The sequence below is a fragment of the Pan troglodytes genome, chromosome 10, assembly GCF_028858775.2.
Source record: "Pan troglodytes isolate AG18354 chromosome 10, NHGRI_mPanTro3-v2.0_pri, whole genome shotgun sequence".
NCBI lineage: Eukaryota > Metazoa > Chordata > Mammalia > Primates > Hominidae > Pan > Pan troglodytes.
In genome coordinates, this window is record NC_072408.2 from 7,749,454 (window position 1) to 7,765,836 (window position 16,383).

General features: G+C 48.7%; 1 protein-coding gene across 5 annotated transcripts in view; it reads right to left on the bottom strand.

The window, feature by feature from the left end:
- Window positions 1-16,383, bottom strand: part of NINJ2 (ninjurin 2) — a 98,811-nt gene that overhangs the window by 65,316 nt on the left and 17,112 nt on the right. Inside the window, exon 1 of one of the 5 annotated variants that reach the window (XM_063785397.1) lies at window positions 13,649-13,920. The exons of 3 other annotated variants lie outside the window; for them this stretch is intronic. The gene's annotated coding sequence lies outside the window, so the exon portion shown is untranslated. Of the gene's footprint in view, window positions 1-13,468; window positions 13,921-16,383 lie in introns of those variants that run through there. One more of the 5 variants, XM_063785398.1, reaches the window with a different exon arrangement.

The window sequence follows — 16,383 nt, forward strand, 5'->3', positions numbered from 1 at the left end:
GATGAAAAAGAGCACTCTTCAGCCCCTGCTGTCACCAAAGCCCCACCTCAGTTCTTGCCCTTAGGTAACGCCAAGATAGCAAAATGGAATTTTACCAAACCGCTCTTAGGTTCCTTCCCCAGGAGACCAGAAATGCCCTGGGGACTGCCTGCCTTTGAGGCAAATTTTTTTCCTTTTTAAAGAAAGTGGTAAACATCTGAAAATAGAGTTTTTGAAAGAAAGTGACTCTTCAGTTGTAATTATAGCAGAGTGGGTCATTGCTTTCTATCAGCAAGAAAGCTGCTTCTTTTTTTTTTATTCTCTTTTTCTTGGTTTTTTGTTTTGTTTTGTTTTGTTTTGTTTTTTGAGACGGAGTCTCGCTCAGTTGCCCAGGCTGGAGTGCAGTGGTGTGATCTCGGCTCACTGCAACCTCCACCTCCCGGGTTCAAGCGATTCTCCTGCCTCAGCCTCCCGAGTAGCTGGGACTGCAGGCTCCGGCCACCACGCCTGGCTAATTTTTTTGTATTTTTAGCACAGACGGAGTTTCACCATGTTGACAGGCTGGTCTCGAACTCCTGGCCTCAGGTGATCTGCCCGCCTCGGCCTCCCAAACTGCTGGGATTACAGGCGTGAGCCACCGCTCCCCGCCGCTGCTTCTAAATATAGCCTGTATAATGCAAATCCCCAAAGAGGGCCAGCCTCTGGCCCCATTCAGCTTCCTCCCTCAGAGGCTGGGGGCGTGCGCCCTGGGCGGGGCGGCGGGCTCCCTCCGGAGAGGCCCCAGCCCGGCCTCGTGCCCCTCCCCAGCAGGCTTCGGGCCCTGCGCACAGACCCAAATGGCGCGGGAGGAGGAAGAAGGGGTCAGCTTCAAGCCTGACGTTCTAGGGGGGAGCCGCTTCTTAAGTACGTGCTAGGATCAAGGGTGCATTTGCAAACTTTTCAAAATGCCTTAGAAGAGGTAGGAGTCAAGCCCTTGGGATCTGGAGGGGAAGGAGGAGAGTCAGTTAAACCGCAGAAAGGTTGGTGGGGAATGGGCTCAGTAATGGCCCCTGTCACAGCCTCGGGCCGGGACTCGCCAGCTCATTTTCTATTTCTAACTCAATGCCAGGCACTGAGCACTGTGCTCAACCTAGTAATTTGGAGACGGAGGTGGATATGCATATAACAGAACAGGATGCTCTCCGGACAAACGTTCTGAAAGAAAACCAAACGGAAGATCCTCCCGCCTCTGCTGGGCAGTCTCTAATGACCCCTGGGGTATGTTCCAGACATGCGTGGGCATCTGCGAATTTACTCACCTGACAGCTGCCTCTACCTTTTTATTTTTAATTTTTATTTATTTATTTATTTATTTTGAGACGGAGTCTCCCTCTGTCACCAGGCGGGAGTGCAGTGGCGTGATCTCTGCTCAATGCAACCTCCGCCTCCCGGGCTCAAGCTATTCTCCTGCCTCAGCCTCCCGAGTAGCTGGGAGTACAGGCGCGCGCCACCACGCCCAGCTAATTTTTATATTTTTAGTACAGACGGGGTTTCACCATGTTGGCCAGGATGGTTTCTATCTCTTGACTTCGTGATCCGCCTGCCTCGGCCTCCAAAGTGCTGGGATTACAGGCGTGAGCCACCGCGCCTGGCCTGCCTCTACCTCTGATCCCTGGGATCAGAAATGAGAAATGCAAAGATTGTCCCTGTGTTATGTGTGTACTGTTTGTAATTGTAATTCACAATCCCCTTTCTTGCTCCTCACCCCATTTTCAATTAAGAGAGAAAGGTGAAAAACACAAAGCACAAAATGTTTCCAGGAAACTATCTGAAACTCCTGGAAGGCTAGATTTAGGTATAAACAGAGTAGAACTCCAGATTTCTGCAATGCTCCTTAGGGGCTGAGCTTCCTGCATGCCCTTGACAATTAGAGGAGTTTTTTTTAATACTTCAAAATTATTCCAGAAAGGCATGCAGATGAGAAGATAACCAGGTTATGAGGAAGCCCAAGGTATTTGGTAAGGATGCTCAAGTTTTGGGGAAGGTCAGCTGAAATAGCAATTTGTGGGTGGACTATTAGCAGGGAGTTGACTGGAGAATTAATCAGACGTTGAAGGGACATGGAGGACCGACAGGATGAAGTCTGAACTCGGGCTCAGGACATGGAAAAAGATTCAGTAAAGCTGAGATTCCTGTGTGCTTAAACTCCTAACCAGCCCCAGGGTGTCTGAGGCACGCTGGTAAGTAGAATCAGAGATTCCATTCAGCAAAAGCAGACAGGAAAACAAATCTCTTTTCTTTGTTTGTCCTGGTTGAAAACCAAACACGGTAGCCCTAGTTTGATGAAATTCCAGTGTCAGGAGTGTTTGGGCAGGGAAGGGAGGGTAAAATTGCAGCTAGCCTCTGACCACAGGGAAATCAGCCTAACGGCTCCATTCAGGCCATTCTTCAGCCCTGCACCCTGGAATGTTCACAGGGTGTCTGTGCATCTCCCCTGATTCCAGCCCACAGGACACTTGCTCTCTCTTTCTTGTGACCCCAACATGTCAGCTGGCAAGACTCAACATTCCTGTCTGGGACTGAGCAGCTTGAACCACTTGTATGAGTCACAGGTAATTTTCAGCAGTGTGAGAAAACACTGAATGAAGAGAAGTACTAGGTCCTGAGGAGGCTTAGCTCTGGGGTAATGGAGATGGGGGTGGGGGTGGAGAGAGGGTTCTAAAGGTCAACTGCAATGTCCCCCAGTTTTCATGTATCTTCATCAACATAGACAAATCCCAGCGGATCTAAGCTTTTGAAAACTTGACCTTTTGTAAAAATGAGGAAACTGAAGTTATAGCCCTTTCTGGAGTGTGGAAGCTTTGGAAACATCGCACCACAGTGAAGCAAGCCGGGGAGGGTGCCAGCCCAAATCAGAACCAAGTGTGGGCATTTCATGCCATGAACACGAAAGGTTAGTGGGCCAGGTTGAGCTTGGGCAAGATCTCACAAGATCTTAGATCCAGTGTATTTTCTGTCAGTAGATTTCAATCAGAAAGGTCGTGAAATATACCTCAGCCTGGCACTGGGCTTGGGGCAAAGATCTAGGACTTTCTTTTCCAGGGAAGTTCTCTGAGAACTGAATCAATTCCTGCCCTCTAATCTATCTTGCATCCCTTCCTGAACCAACCTCCCTAAAACTGTGCCCCACTCCTCCATTAAAAAAAAACAAGGCTGGGCGCGGTGGCTCACACCTGTAATCCTAGCTCTTTGGGAGGCCAAGGTGGATGGATCACCTGAAGTCAGCAGTTCAAGACCAACTTGGCCAACATGGTGAAACCCTGTCTCTACTAAAAATACAAAAATTAGCCAGACATGGTGGCACGTGCCTGTAATCCCAGCTACCCGGGTTGCTGAGGCAGGCGAATCACTGGTTCCACCAGGAGGTGGACGCTGCAGTGAGCCGAGATGGTGCCACTGCATTCCAGCCTGGGCAACAGAAAGAGACTGTCTCCAAAAAAAAAAAATCATGTCATTTAAAAACTTCTGAGGCTGGGCCCAGTGGCCCATGCCCGTAATCCCAGCACTTTGGGAGGCTGAGGCGGGCAGATCACTTGAGGCCAGGAGTTCAAGACCAGCCTGGCCAACACGGCAAAATCCCGTCTCTACTAAAATACAAAAATTAGCTGAGCGTGGTGCCACATGCCTGTAGTCCCAGCTACTCAGGAGGCTGAGGCAGGAGAATCATTTGAACCCAGGAGATGGAGGTTGCAGTGAGCCAAGACTGCCCCACTGCACTCTATCCTGGGCAACAGAGTGAGACTGTGTAAAAAAAAAAAAACCACTTTAGAGTTTTCTACTGTCTGCTAAATCGAGTACACATTCCTTTGCCTGGTTATTTAAAAATCCCCCATAATTCGGCCCCACCCCACCTATCCAGTTGTGCTTTCCCCCACACACACCGTCTGATCTGGTCAGAAAGGCCTTTGCACTGTCCCAGATAGCTTACTCATTCCTGCCTGTTTCATTCCCAGTTTTCTCCACATTCATTCCTGAATCTGAATTTATTCTTCTTTAACAAAACCAAAAGACCCCACCTTAGGATATTTGGCCAACTACTTCAGTTTGCATTTCTCCATCTCCAAGTAATTACCAAGTCACGCCTTGATATATATACCTCCCCCAATAGACTATAAGCCACCATGAGTTCAGCACAACTTATGTAAGTTATAGTGCCTCACATAAATTGTGCTCACTAAATAAATGTTGATTAGTTGCAGTTCTTTTTTTTTTTTTTTTTTTTTTGCACTGTCTCCCGGGCTGGAGTACAATGGCACAATCTCGGCTCACTGCAACCTCCGCCTCCCAGGTTCACACGATTCTCCTGCCTCAGTCTCCCTAGTAGCTGGGATTACTGGCGCACACCACCACAGCCGGCTAATTTTTTGTATTTTTAGTAGAGACGGAATTTCACCATGTTGGCCAGAATGGTCTTGAACTTCTGACCTCGTGATCCGCCTGCTTCGGCCTCCTAAAGTGCTGGGATTACAGGCATGAGCCACCGCGCCCGGCCTAGTTGCAGTTCTTTTTCTTCTACAGTAAAGGCCAAACACACACAAAATCAGTCTCCTCCCAATCCTCTAAGTTTAGTAGCACAGAGAGAAAATGTAGAGAACGGTCGTACCCAAGATATTAAGGGGGGATGAGTTCAAGACAAAATAAAATGTTTGCCCAACGCTGACATTTTAAATGCTCATCTGAAAATTGGCACCTCCAGAATGTTGCCCTCTTCAGAGCATTCAGACCCAGGGCACCATAACATTAAATTCCTTTGTGTTTAAGACATTTCCTCTTAATTCTCTTTCTCTTTGAGGGAATGGTATAAGTACAAGAGGTTGGAAGAAACCATACACTTCTTTTTTAAAAAAGAGAGACAGGAGCTGGTCATGTTGCCCAGGCCAGTCTAGAATTCTTGGTCTCAGGCTAATCCTTCCCCATCGGCCTGCCAAAGTGCTGGGATTACAGGTGTCAGTCACTACACCCAGTCCCCATATACTTTTTTTTTTTTTTTGAGATGGAGTTTTGCTCTTGTTGCCTAGGCTGGAGTGCAATGGCATGATCTTGGCTTACTGCAACCTCCACCTCCCCGGTTCAAGTGATCCTCCTGCCTCAGCCTCCTGAGTAGCTGGGATTACTGGCACGTGCCACCACATCCTAAATTTTGTATTTTTAGTAGAGACAGGGTTTCGCCATGTTGGCCAGGCTGGTCTTGAACTCCTGACCTCAGGTGATCTGCCTGCCTCGGCCTCCTAAAGTGCTAGGATTACAGGCATGAGCCACCAGGCCTGGCCCCTGTATACTTCTTTAAATGCAATAGAGCAGACATATAGACCAGTGGAATAGAATAGAGCCCCAAAATAAACCCTTGCCTATATGGTAAACTGATTTTCAGCAAGGCTTCCAAGACCACTCAATGGGGAAAGGATAATCTTTTCAGTAAGTGGTGCTGGAAAAACTGGATAGTCCCACATACGAAAGAATGAAACTGGACCCTTACCTTATGCCATATACAGAAACTAACTCAAAATGAACCAAAGACCTAAACTTGAGAGTTAACACTGTAAAACTCTTAAAAGAAAACACAGGGAAAAATCTTCATGACATTGGACTTCACAATGATTTCTAGAATATGACAGCAAAATCGCAGGCAACAAAAGAAAAAAACAGATAAATTAGATTTCATCAAAATACAGAACTTGCGCACCAAAGGACACTATTAAAAGAGTGAAAAGGGGCCGGGTGCGGCTGTTCACGCCTGTAATCCCAGCACTTCGGGAGGCCGAGGCGGGCAGATCATCTGAGGTCAGGAGTTCGAGACCAGTCTGGACAACATGGTGAAACGCTGTCTCTAATAAAAACACAAAAAAATTAGCCGAGCATGGTGGCAGGTGCCTGTAATCCCAGCTACTCAGGAGGCTGAGGCAGGAGAATTGCTTGAGCCTGGGACGCAGAGGTTGCAGTGAGCCAAGAGTGTGCCACCGCACGCCAGCCCGGGCAACAGAGCGAGACTCTGTATAAAGATAAATAAATAAATGGGCCAGGCGTGGCGGCTCACGCCTGTAATCCTAGCACTTTGGGAGGCCGAGGCGGGTGGATCACCTTAGGTCGGGAGTTTGAGGCCAGCCTGACCAACATGGAGAAACCCCGTCTCTACTAAAAATACAAAATTAGCCAGGCGTGGTGGCGCGTGCCTGTAATCCAAGCTACTCGGGAGGCTGAGGCAGAAGAATCACTTGAACCTGGGAGGCAGAGGTTGTGGTGAGCTGAGATCGTGCCATTGCACTCCAGCCTGGGCAACAAGAGCAAAACACCATCTCAAATAAATAAATAAATAAATAAATAAATAAATAAATAAATAAATAAAAATTAAAAAATAAAAGAGTGAAAAGACAACCTACAGAATGGGAGAAAATATTTGTAAATCATATTTCTGTTAAGGAATTAATATCCAGAATAGATAAAGAACTCCTACAACTTAACAGCGAGAAAACCAAACAACTCAATTCAAAAAAGGAGAAGGAACTAGGGTAGACATTTCTCCAAAGAAGACACACAAATGGCCAACAAGCTTCATGAAAAAAGGCTCAATGTCACCAGTCATTAGACAAATACAAATCAAAACAAAATGAGATACAACTTCTTACCTGTTAGGATGACTATTTGAAAAAAATGAAAGAAGAAAGAAAAAAAAGCAAGTTTTGGTAAGGATACAGAGAAACTGAAATTCTCATGCATGACTGGTGAGAACGTAAATGATGCAGCCAGCAGCCACTGTGGAAAACAGCTTGGCAGTTCCTCAAAAAGTTAGAGAATTACCATATGACTTAGCAATTTCTTTCCTAGGTGTGTACCCCAAAAAACTGAAAGAAAGGACTCAGATACCTATACACCAATGTTAATGGCAGCATGTTCACAACGGCGAAAAGAAACAAGCCAGTGTCCATCAGCAGATGAATGGATAACCAAATGCGATATATTCATACAATGGAATATTATTCAGGCTAGAAAGGAAGGAAATTCTGGCCAGGCACAGTGGCTCACACCTGTAATCCCAGCACTTTGGGAGGCCCAGGCTGGCAGATCACAAGGTCAGGAGTTCAAGACCAGCCTGGCCAACATGGTAAAACCCCGTCTCTACTAAAAATACAAAAATTAGCCAGGCGTGGTGGTGCACTCCTGTAATCCTAGCTGCTCAGGAGGCTGAGGCAGGAGAATTGCTTGAACCTGGGAGGTGGGGGTTGCAGTGAGCCAAGATTGTGCCACTGCACTCCAGCCTGGGCAACAGATCGAGACTTCATCTCAAAAAAAAAAGAAGAAGGCTGGGCATGGTGGCTCAAGGTTGTAATCCCAGCACTTCGGGAGGCCGAGGCAGGCGGATCATGAGGTCAGGAGTTCGCGACCAGCCTGGCCAACACGGTGAAACCCCCGTCTCTACTAAAACTACAAAAATTAGCTGGGCATGGTGGCAGGCACCTGAAATCCCAGCTACTCGGGAGGCTGAGGCAGGAGAATCGCTTGAACCCTAGAGGCAGAGGTTGTAGTGAGCCAAGATTGTACCACTGCACTCCAGCCTGGGCGACAGAGTGAGACTCCATCTCAAAAAAAAAAAAAAAAGAAAAAGAAAAAGAAAAACGTTTACCCCAATTAATGTACCCCAAATGCCATTGGGTAGGGCCTTGCAGAAGGAATGCTAAGTGTGGGCTTTGACACAACCCAATTCCCTGTGGCAACCAGCTGTTGCTGGTTTAGGTTAGTGATTAGTGCTTACGGGTGGGGTAAAAGAAATACAGCCTTGGCTTATGAATACCTAGGCACAGAATGTCCCCACCTTGGCCCTATGGGGCAACTGTTCTCACAACCCTGTGAGTTCTTCCCAAGGAATCAGGGCCAAACAAAGGATTAAGGACCTCAAAAAAAGGGAGTTCTCATTCCAGCTCCTTCAGCAGAGTCACTGTACCTTGAAGGACTGGCACCATTTGTGCTTCAGGGAAAACAACACTGGAAAACAACAAAGGCCTCTACCAGAAGGTGGGAGTGGGAACTCTCCCCTGCACCCCTATGCTTTAGGAGGAAGGTGCTGCCCACATGCTGAGCCAGTTGCAGGAGAGCACCTAGGCCTGCTGCATTCCACTTCCTGCAGAGACACCTGTGTGCTCCTGTGTTGTAGCTTGTTAAGGGAGTGTAGACTTGTCCTTCTTGTGTTGAGTAATTTTTCAGGGAGGCTGGAAGAACTAGAAGGTAAATTTCCTCTGTACTCCAGCCAGGGTTCCAGGAGCCAGGCCCATCGCTCCGATATATGCATACGTTGTGTTGTTATTTCCTATTAAATCCGATCTTTTCACCCACCACTGAGTATTACACTAGCACTGACACTTAGTTTTTTGTTTGTTTGTTTTGAGACAGAGTCTCACTCTGTCACCCAGGCTGGAGTGCAGTGGCGCGATCTCGGCTCACTACAAGCTCCGCCTCCCAGGTTCACGCCATTCTCCTGCTTCAGCCTCCCAAATAGCTGGGACTACAGGCGCCCGCCACCACGCCTGGCTAATTTTTTGTATTTTTAGTAGAGACGGGGTTTCACCATGTTAGCCAGGATGGTCTTGATCTCCTGACCTCGTGATCCACCCGCCTCGGCCTCCCAAAGTGCTGGGATTACAGGCGTGAGCCACCGCGCCCGGCCAACACTTAGTTTTAAATCCAGTTTAATATTTTATACACAGGTTCTTGTACTGGTTTCCACTTATTTTATGTAAGTCTTGAATTCCCCCACAAAATTACAAACCTCTCGGGAACCATGCTCCACCCTGCTTTAGCACCTATGTTCCCTCCCACATCCAGTACACAGTGAACATTACATCAGTATCAATCGGTATATGGGAGGATGTAAATAACCTAGTGTATATCCATAGTAAGTAATACTCTGCAACAGTTAAAAAAATAAGGTGGATCTATATATTCTGACATGGAGAGATTTCCAATTCATATTCTTTTGCCCCCGAAAATTAAAGCAATCAGGCACAGTACAAAACCCTCTATGTAGAAGGAAGTAAAAGAAACAAGGGCCTGGTCCATCCGTTTATTTCCTTCCTCCTACGTACCCCTAGTCGCAGACATTTGTTACAATCTTGTGTGGCAGAACTCAGTAATTTCCTGTATTTTCCCTTTCAAAAAGAACTGTAGTTAATGTTAAATAAATGTCTAAGTCAGTTGCCATAGGACTTGCCACAATAATAGTCACACTTATATGGGGCTGTCATTGCTCATAGTGCTTTACATGAATTAACTCATTTAACCCTCACAATAGTCTTATAAGACACTGAGGCACAGAGAGGTGAAGTAACTTGCCCTAGGTCAGACAGCACAGCAAGGAGGTGGCCGACCCAGGATTCAAGCCTGGACAGTCTAGCTCAGGAGCCTGTGTCCTTAACCTCTATGTTGAAGGTGCTCTTCTTTTTTTCTACTTTTTGTGTATGCCTCAGTGATGGCACTCAGAATGCTGTGTAAGAATGAACGGAAAAGAAAAAAAAGTCCCCATTGCCACCCTAACCTATGGCTCCGTTTATGGACTTGTAGGTTTGAGGTACCTATAAGGAGCTACTGATGCCTTCTGGAAACTATGTGTGGGCTGCTACTGAGAGAACATGACCATTTGCTGTGAATGTGTTAGTCAAGTGATATACACAGATCTCCCCAGCAAGTGCCTCCTGAGGACGGGTTCCAGCCCCAACCCTAGATCATATCAAGTACAGCTCCAGCTATTAAGCTGGCTAATGATGGTCCCGGTGTAACAAATCCCACCTGATTGAAACCGGCAGGGGTAGACCCGCTAACTTTTACAGAAACATAGGTACAAAGTATAAGGTTCCTAGGATTCTGATTCTTCGCTCTTCAAAGGCCTAAGGAATGAAGATTGATGCCATCTAAAAGCAAATTAGGAGGACTTGCCCAGGCCCAGGCCCCCGAATAGTGTATTGGAGATGACACGGTGTTTAGTGCTGTTTCAGGTTAAGTCAGCGTCCCTCCAATGTGCCAGACCTACTGTCACAGCAATATGTATCCCCAGTTCACACACGGAATGTTTGCTCTCTGGCAGCCAAATGCACTGGAACTGGCAGTAATGATCTCACAAAAGCAGGAAAGCTGAGCAGTCAGTCACATGATTACCAAGGTATTGAGATGGAAGAACTGGGCATCACTTAATGAAAATATCTTGGCATCTTAGAATCAGAAGTTTCCAAACTTGGAGGCAGTTTAAGAACCATCATATCCAAAGTCCTTGTTTTACAAATGTGGCAACTGAAGCTTTAAAAAAAAGGTAGGCCTCCGGGCTCCTTGCCTGAGCAAAGTTAAAGTGTACTTCTTTCAATACAATTCATTCAGACCTCCCTTTCAATGACAGCAGGGCCTTTAGTCTCAACTACAGTCATTAATTCATCCCTGGTACTTGACTTCTATTCCTCCTTTCTTCTTAATGGTCCTGTTTTTATTTTATTTTGTTTTATTTTTGAGACTGAGTCTTGCCCTGTCACCCAGGCTGGAGTGTAGTGGTGTGATATGGGCTCACTGCAACCTCAGCCTCTAGGGTTCAAGTGAGTCTCGTGCCTCAGCATCCCAAGTAGGGCTAATATCTGTATTTTTAGTAGAGACCCTGTCTCTTCACTATGTCGTCCAGGCTGGTCTTGTACTCCTGGCCTCAAGTGATCTACCCACCTCGGCCTCCCAAAGTGCTGGGATTACAGGTGTGAATCATTGTGCTAGGCCACATTTTTTTTAATTGTTCTGTTTGTGTTGTGTTTACTCATACAGAAAAGGAGAATCATACCCCCATTCCACCACCCCACTCCAACCCCTCCACTGTGGCTCCAATGCTACAGACCACTCCTAACTTCAGTCCCGGAAGAATGGAAGGAAGGCTGCAACTTAAGAGACTGCGGTTAGAAGTGATCTTCATAAATTGTTTGCCTTGCCTGTGTCTAGAGTCCTTAAGGTATGGGTCCTCCAGGCGGTTTTCAGGCTGTTCTCTTATGTAACCATGTTTATGAGGTGAAATTATTTGACAATGTGCTTGTACTATTTTCAAATAATGAAAACCAGCCATTGCCCTATTAATGTCTCATCAGAACAAAAATTCTGCCTTCCGTGTGCAGACTGCTCACTGGTTTTCAAAACTACCGCTTCTCCCTTCTGGAACAGCCCTACCTTCCCACTTGGAAGGGGGCATGGGAAAGTGGCTGCACTGAGTTGCCCCTCCTGTCTCCCTTCCCTCCCCCAACCCAACCCCCTCCACCTCCTGCTTTGCAAATTCTCTAGGTTGATGTCTACCTTGATCTGCAGGTGGGTTCCAGTTGGAGAGTCTCTGGACAAAAGCAAAGCCTACTTTTCTCCCCAGGGTGAAAGGAGTGGGGAGAGGCCATGAGGATGGGAGGAGTGTGCTCCAAATCAAAATGCTTCTCCTGGAAGTCAGGAAAGAATTCCAGATCACCAGCTCTGAACAGACTCGTGCTAAAGAAACAGGCTAGGGCCGGGCGCGGTGGCTCACGCCTGTAATCCCAGCACTCTGGGAGGCCGAGGCGGGCAGATCACAAGGTCAGGAGATAGAGACCATCCTGGCTAACAGGGTGAAACCCCATCTCTACTAAAAAATACAAAAAATGAGCCGGGCGTGGTGGCGGGCGCCTGTAGTCCCATCTACTCGGGAGGCTGAGGGAGGAGAATTGCTTGAACCCGGGAGGTGGAGGTGCAGTGAGCCGAGATCGCGCCACTGCACTCCAGCCTGGGCGACAGAGCGAGACTCCGTCTCAAAAAAAAAAAAAAAAAAAAAAACCAGGCTGTAAGGGAAGTCTCTTCTAACACTGCCCTGGAGCTAGGTCATTTCCTAGACTGGCTCAGAAAAGACCTGTCTTTGAGGACAATGGCGCTTTAGGGTAGAATCTAGCGGAACACCACCTTTCGACTTGGTCCCGGCATGGCCTCCCCTTGGGGCGTGGAAGGCGGGAAAGGGCACGTATTTCGGTTTGACAGCCTGAGATGTGAATCCCGGTTGAGCCATTGACTAGCTGTGACCTTGAGCACATTCACTTTCCTGAACTTCAAGTTTTCTCATCTGTGAGTCGCGGTTAATAATACTTACACTGTGGCCCTAAAAAATCAGAGAGAAAAAAAAGTCTATGCAAAATGCCTGCTTCATACAAAGGGCCCAGAAGTGGTAGTTTTGTTTGTTTGTTTTTGTTTTTGAGGCTGGAGCGCAATGGTGCGATCTCGGCTCACTGCACCCTCCGCCTCCCGAGTTCAAGCGATCCTCCTGCCTCAGCCTCCAGGGTAGGTGGGACTACAGGCACCCGCCACCACGCCCGGCTAATTTTTGTATTTTTAGTAGAGACGGGGTTTCGCCATGCTGGCCAGGCTGGTCTTGAACTCCTGACCTCAGGTCCCCCCGCCTCGGCCTGCCAAAGTGCTGGGATTACCGGCGTGAGCCACCGCGCCCGGCGCTATTATTATTAATAACTAAGGGAAGCCCAGGGAAAACTCAGCAGAAATCAAGGACTCTTGTGAGGAAAAAGGAACCGAAATAGCCCAGACTGGCGCTCCCCGGACTCCGCAGCTGGCGGCGCTGCCCACGGAGGGGGCGGGCTGGGAGTGGGGGATCCGGGGGAGACGAAGGTGAAGGAGCTGCGGGGCTAGTTCCGCGCCGGGAAAAGGTGAGGGCGGCCCTGGGCCTCCCGCGGGGGAAGGAAGAGATGAAGCCACGTGACAGAGCTCAAAGCCGGGCCCCGAGCGCGCCGCAGACCGGATGCGGGAAGTGGGCTCGGGGCCCCGCTCCCCTGCCCGGCTCGCCCGCCCGCGTCAGCTGACCTGGTTTCCGCGGGCCCCGCGCCCTCGCGCTCCCGGGCCGCGGCCGCCCCCACGCCCCACGCCGCGCCCGCCGGCCCGGCCCTCCCTCCCTCCCCAGCTGGCCCGGCCGCCGCGGCCTCTTCCGCCCGGCGCCCGCGCATTCCTGCCATTCCCCCGAGTCGGCCCGCGGGCTACGGCCGCCTGCGGAGCACAGGAACCTTCACCTCCCGAGGACAGGCGCCTTCCCCTCGGGACCCGGCTGCCCTGCTGCCTGCGCCGCTCTGTCCCCCTGCAGCTGCCCAAGCCTCCAGCAGGGGCCACCGAGGGCTCCAGGAGCACCCCAGGCCCGTTCTTCTGGCCCACAGCGCCCCTGCTGTGACCCTCAGCGACCCTCCTGCCCTGCCCTCCGGCGGCGCGGCTGTCTGGAGACTCTGCACCGTCGCGGCCTCGCAGCCTCCCAGCCCCGCGCCGGGTGGGGACGGGAGGGTGGCGTTCCTGAGTCCGCGGACGAAAGGGTCGCAGCTGCAGTCGCGCCAGCCCTCGGGCCTACATCCGCTCCGCTGCGACGCGGCTCACAAACTAGGGAGGGGAGAAGGGAAGAAAGACCCGATTCGGGAACACGGCTTTGTCCCTGGAACTGTACCTCATGTCCCCTCACTTAATCCTCACAAGACCTGTGGGGGCGTGTCGTCATTTTAGGGCTGGAGATGAGGAAACCGAGGCTCGGAGAGATGAAGCGTTGTACGGCCACCGAGCGGCTGCTTTGCAACGAAGCCAAAGCCAACGTTTGTTCTTAGCGGCAGTAGTTTGAGCCACGCCTTACCGCAACGAGTCTGCCATCAGCCAAGAGGTCACATCTTTTCTGGAACTTGCTCCCCCCTCACATCATGGGAGCAGTCAGTCTACTCTTCCAGTAGAAACTGTTTTGCCACTTTTGGGGGGAATCTTGAGCTACCAACTCATCTCTCAGGTCTTAGATTACACTTTCCTTGACCCCACCGGGTGCTCCAGCGCCTCTGCTTCCGGTTTTGATAGCCCTTATGATATCACCTATTGCAATTGCCCATTTCCTTGTCTGTCTCCCTCTGCAGATGGAGTGAAGGCACCTGAGCGCAGGAACCATGGTCTTCATTGCTGCCTCAGCATTAGCGGAAGTGCCACGGGCCGGCTCCCAGGGGGCCAGAGTTTCCCAGGAACACCATTGACTACCACTGAACTAGAGTCTGCAAGTTAAAGTAAGGCAAGAAGGAAAACCAGAAACAACTGTAAAAACCTGACCTTTCGTCACCTTAATACTGGCCATCATTTATCGAGTGCTTATTATATAACAGACATTGTTCTCAGTGTGTGAGTGCAGTGTTCCTCAAACCTAAATGTGGGTCTGAATCGCAGCGGATCTTGGTAAAATGCAGTTTCTCATTCAGTACCTCTGGGGCGGGGCCTGAGATTCTGCATTTCCAACAAGCTCCCAGGATACTTTGTATAGAAAGGCTTTGGTGTATTAACTTACTCGATCTTCTTAATAATCCTATGAAATACTACTGCTATTCCCATTTTACAGATGAGGAAACAGAGGTTAAGCATATATGAACTTACATCAAAATAAATAGACTGCAGGGCAAGGAGGGAGGGGAGAATAGTGTGGGCGGTGTACAGTGCAGAAACAAAGTTCTAGGCAGAGGAAAAAGGATTTACAGAAAGCCTGGCATACAGGGCAGGGGGACGGGGCCTGTACACGGGGCTGTTTCACCGTTAGACGTTATATGCACAGTACTTGGGGCTGTGGGCTTCCTGAAGGTCCCAAGTATTTGAGACCTGAAAAAAATTTATTGACACCTACATAGGAAAAGTGAACATTTAAATTAATAATTCCAAAATTCAAATCACGAATTGTTTCAAAAATTTTACATGATAGAATTCATATTTAGTAAGTGATATGGGTATATTTTAATGCATTTGATTTTAAAAACGGGGTAGGGCCTACTAAGAACAGGCCAAGCCCTGGCCGCAGTGGGTTTGGATATAATCCTGAGGGCAGCTGGGAACCACTGAGAGAAGCAGGAGAATGTTCTCTGTGGCTACAGTGAGGAGAATGGATTGGAGGGAGGCCAGACTGGAGGCCCAGTGGCTAGAGACCAGATAGGCAGTTACAGTCTTCCAGACTGCGAGACAATCTCTCTTTAGTGCCAAGATTAGCATAAAATCATAGCATTATATAAGCCAATTATTCTTTGATTCCTGCGGCCCCAATCTGACTCAGCATTCTAAATTTACTTAAGATCTGGGGACAAGGGTTTTTGGCAAATCCTTGAAGGCAAATGATGTTACAGACAATCAGTATATGCCTTGAGCCAGACAGACATGGGTACGGGCCTCAGTTCTGCTGCTTGCTAGCTATGTGACTTTGCACAAGTGATTTAACTTCTCTGGGCCTTGGATTCCTTACTGGTAACACGAGCATAATCGATTCCTCACAGAATTAAGTGAGAAAACTATGTATATAGGACTTCTTATGGAGTGGGTACTTAGAAATAAATGGTAGCTGTTATCATTTATGTGCCTTTGTTCTGAAATCTGCTTAAGTTTTCTCTAGGAAGTAACAGAGGGTAGAATAAATTATTTAGTATTTTCATCAATCTTCTGAGATAAAAATTATTATCCTCATTTTGCAGATAAGGAAAAGGGCTCAGAGATTAGATCACCGTTCTGTGAAGTAGGGGCACAAAGTGGTCAACCTGGAAGAGCTGGACTTTATTTTGCTTGCACTTCTGTCCATGCACTCTCTCCAGCAGTTGACATTTGCCCTCTCTGATGGCTCCACGACCAGTTTCCCTTAGTCATGGCATGAGTCAGCCGTGAGGGCTGATGGCACACCACCAAATACTCTGCTGTGGCGCCACTAGCCTCCATCTACCTTCTTCTCCAACGTTTTCCAGCCTCCCTCATACCTTGCCCCCCAGTTTTATAGCTTCTGGATTTTCCTTATTCAAGAGCTTGTTTCTGAGACTCAGCACCGCCCCAGACTGGGATGTCTTCCAGAGTACCTCCCTTTCAAGGGAGCAGATAAGTAGGTCACATCGGGATGGCGAGGGAGGAAGCTGACTTCTTATGGGAGGAGGAAAAATACTGCAGGTCACATGGAGAATAGAAAACAAAATAACAGGGTTTCTCTCTTTTCCTAATTCTCTCACACAATCTCACAGGGACAGCCCGCTGCCGGCCACTACTACTGTGACTAGCATTCTGGAAACAGCACAGGCAGTACTGATTTCTTGGACCTTGAGGGCACTAGTGGCAACTTGAGGATAAGCCTTGTCTACCCTGTGCTCCCCTCCATCCTACCTGCCTCCTCTTCAGGCTACTCCATAGCCCCCAGGATATTTTTTTCTCCTACGCGGTGAAGCGAAATCTCAGCTTTTACAGGAGCGTCCACCTCGTGGACTGCCCCTTGAGGGCCTGAAAGCACAGAGCTCTGCAGGGAAGCTCTGTGGGGCAGGAGGGCACTGCCTGTGAGTGCCTGGAGCAGCCCAGGATCCCATTTACATAGACTCCTTTGCA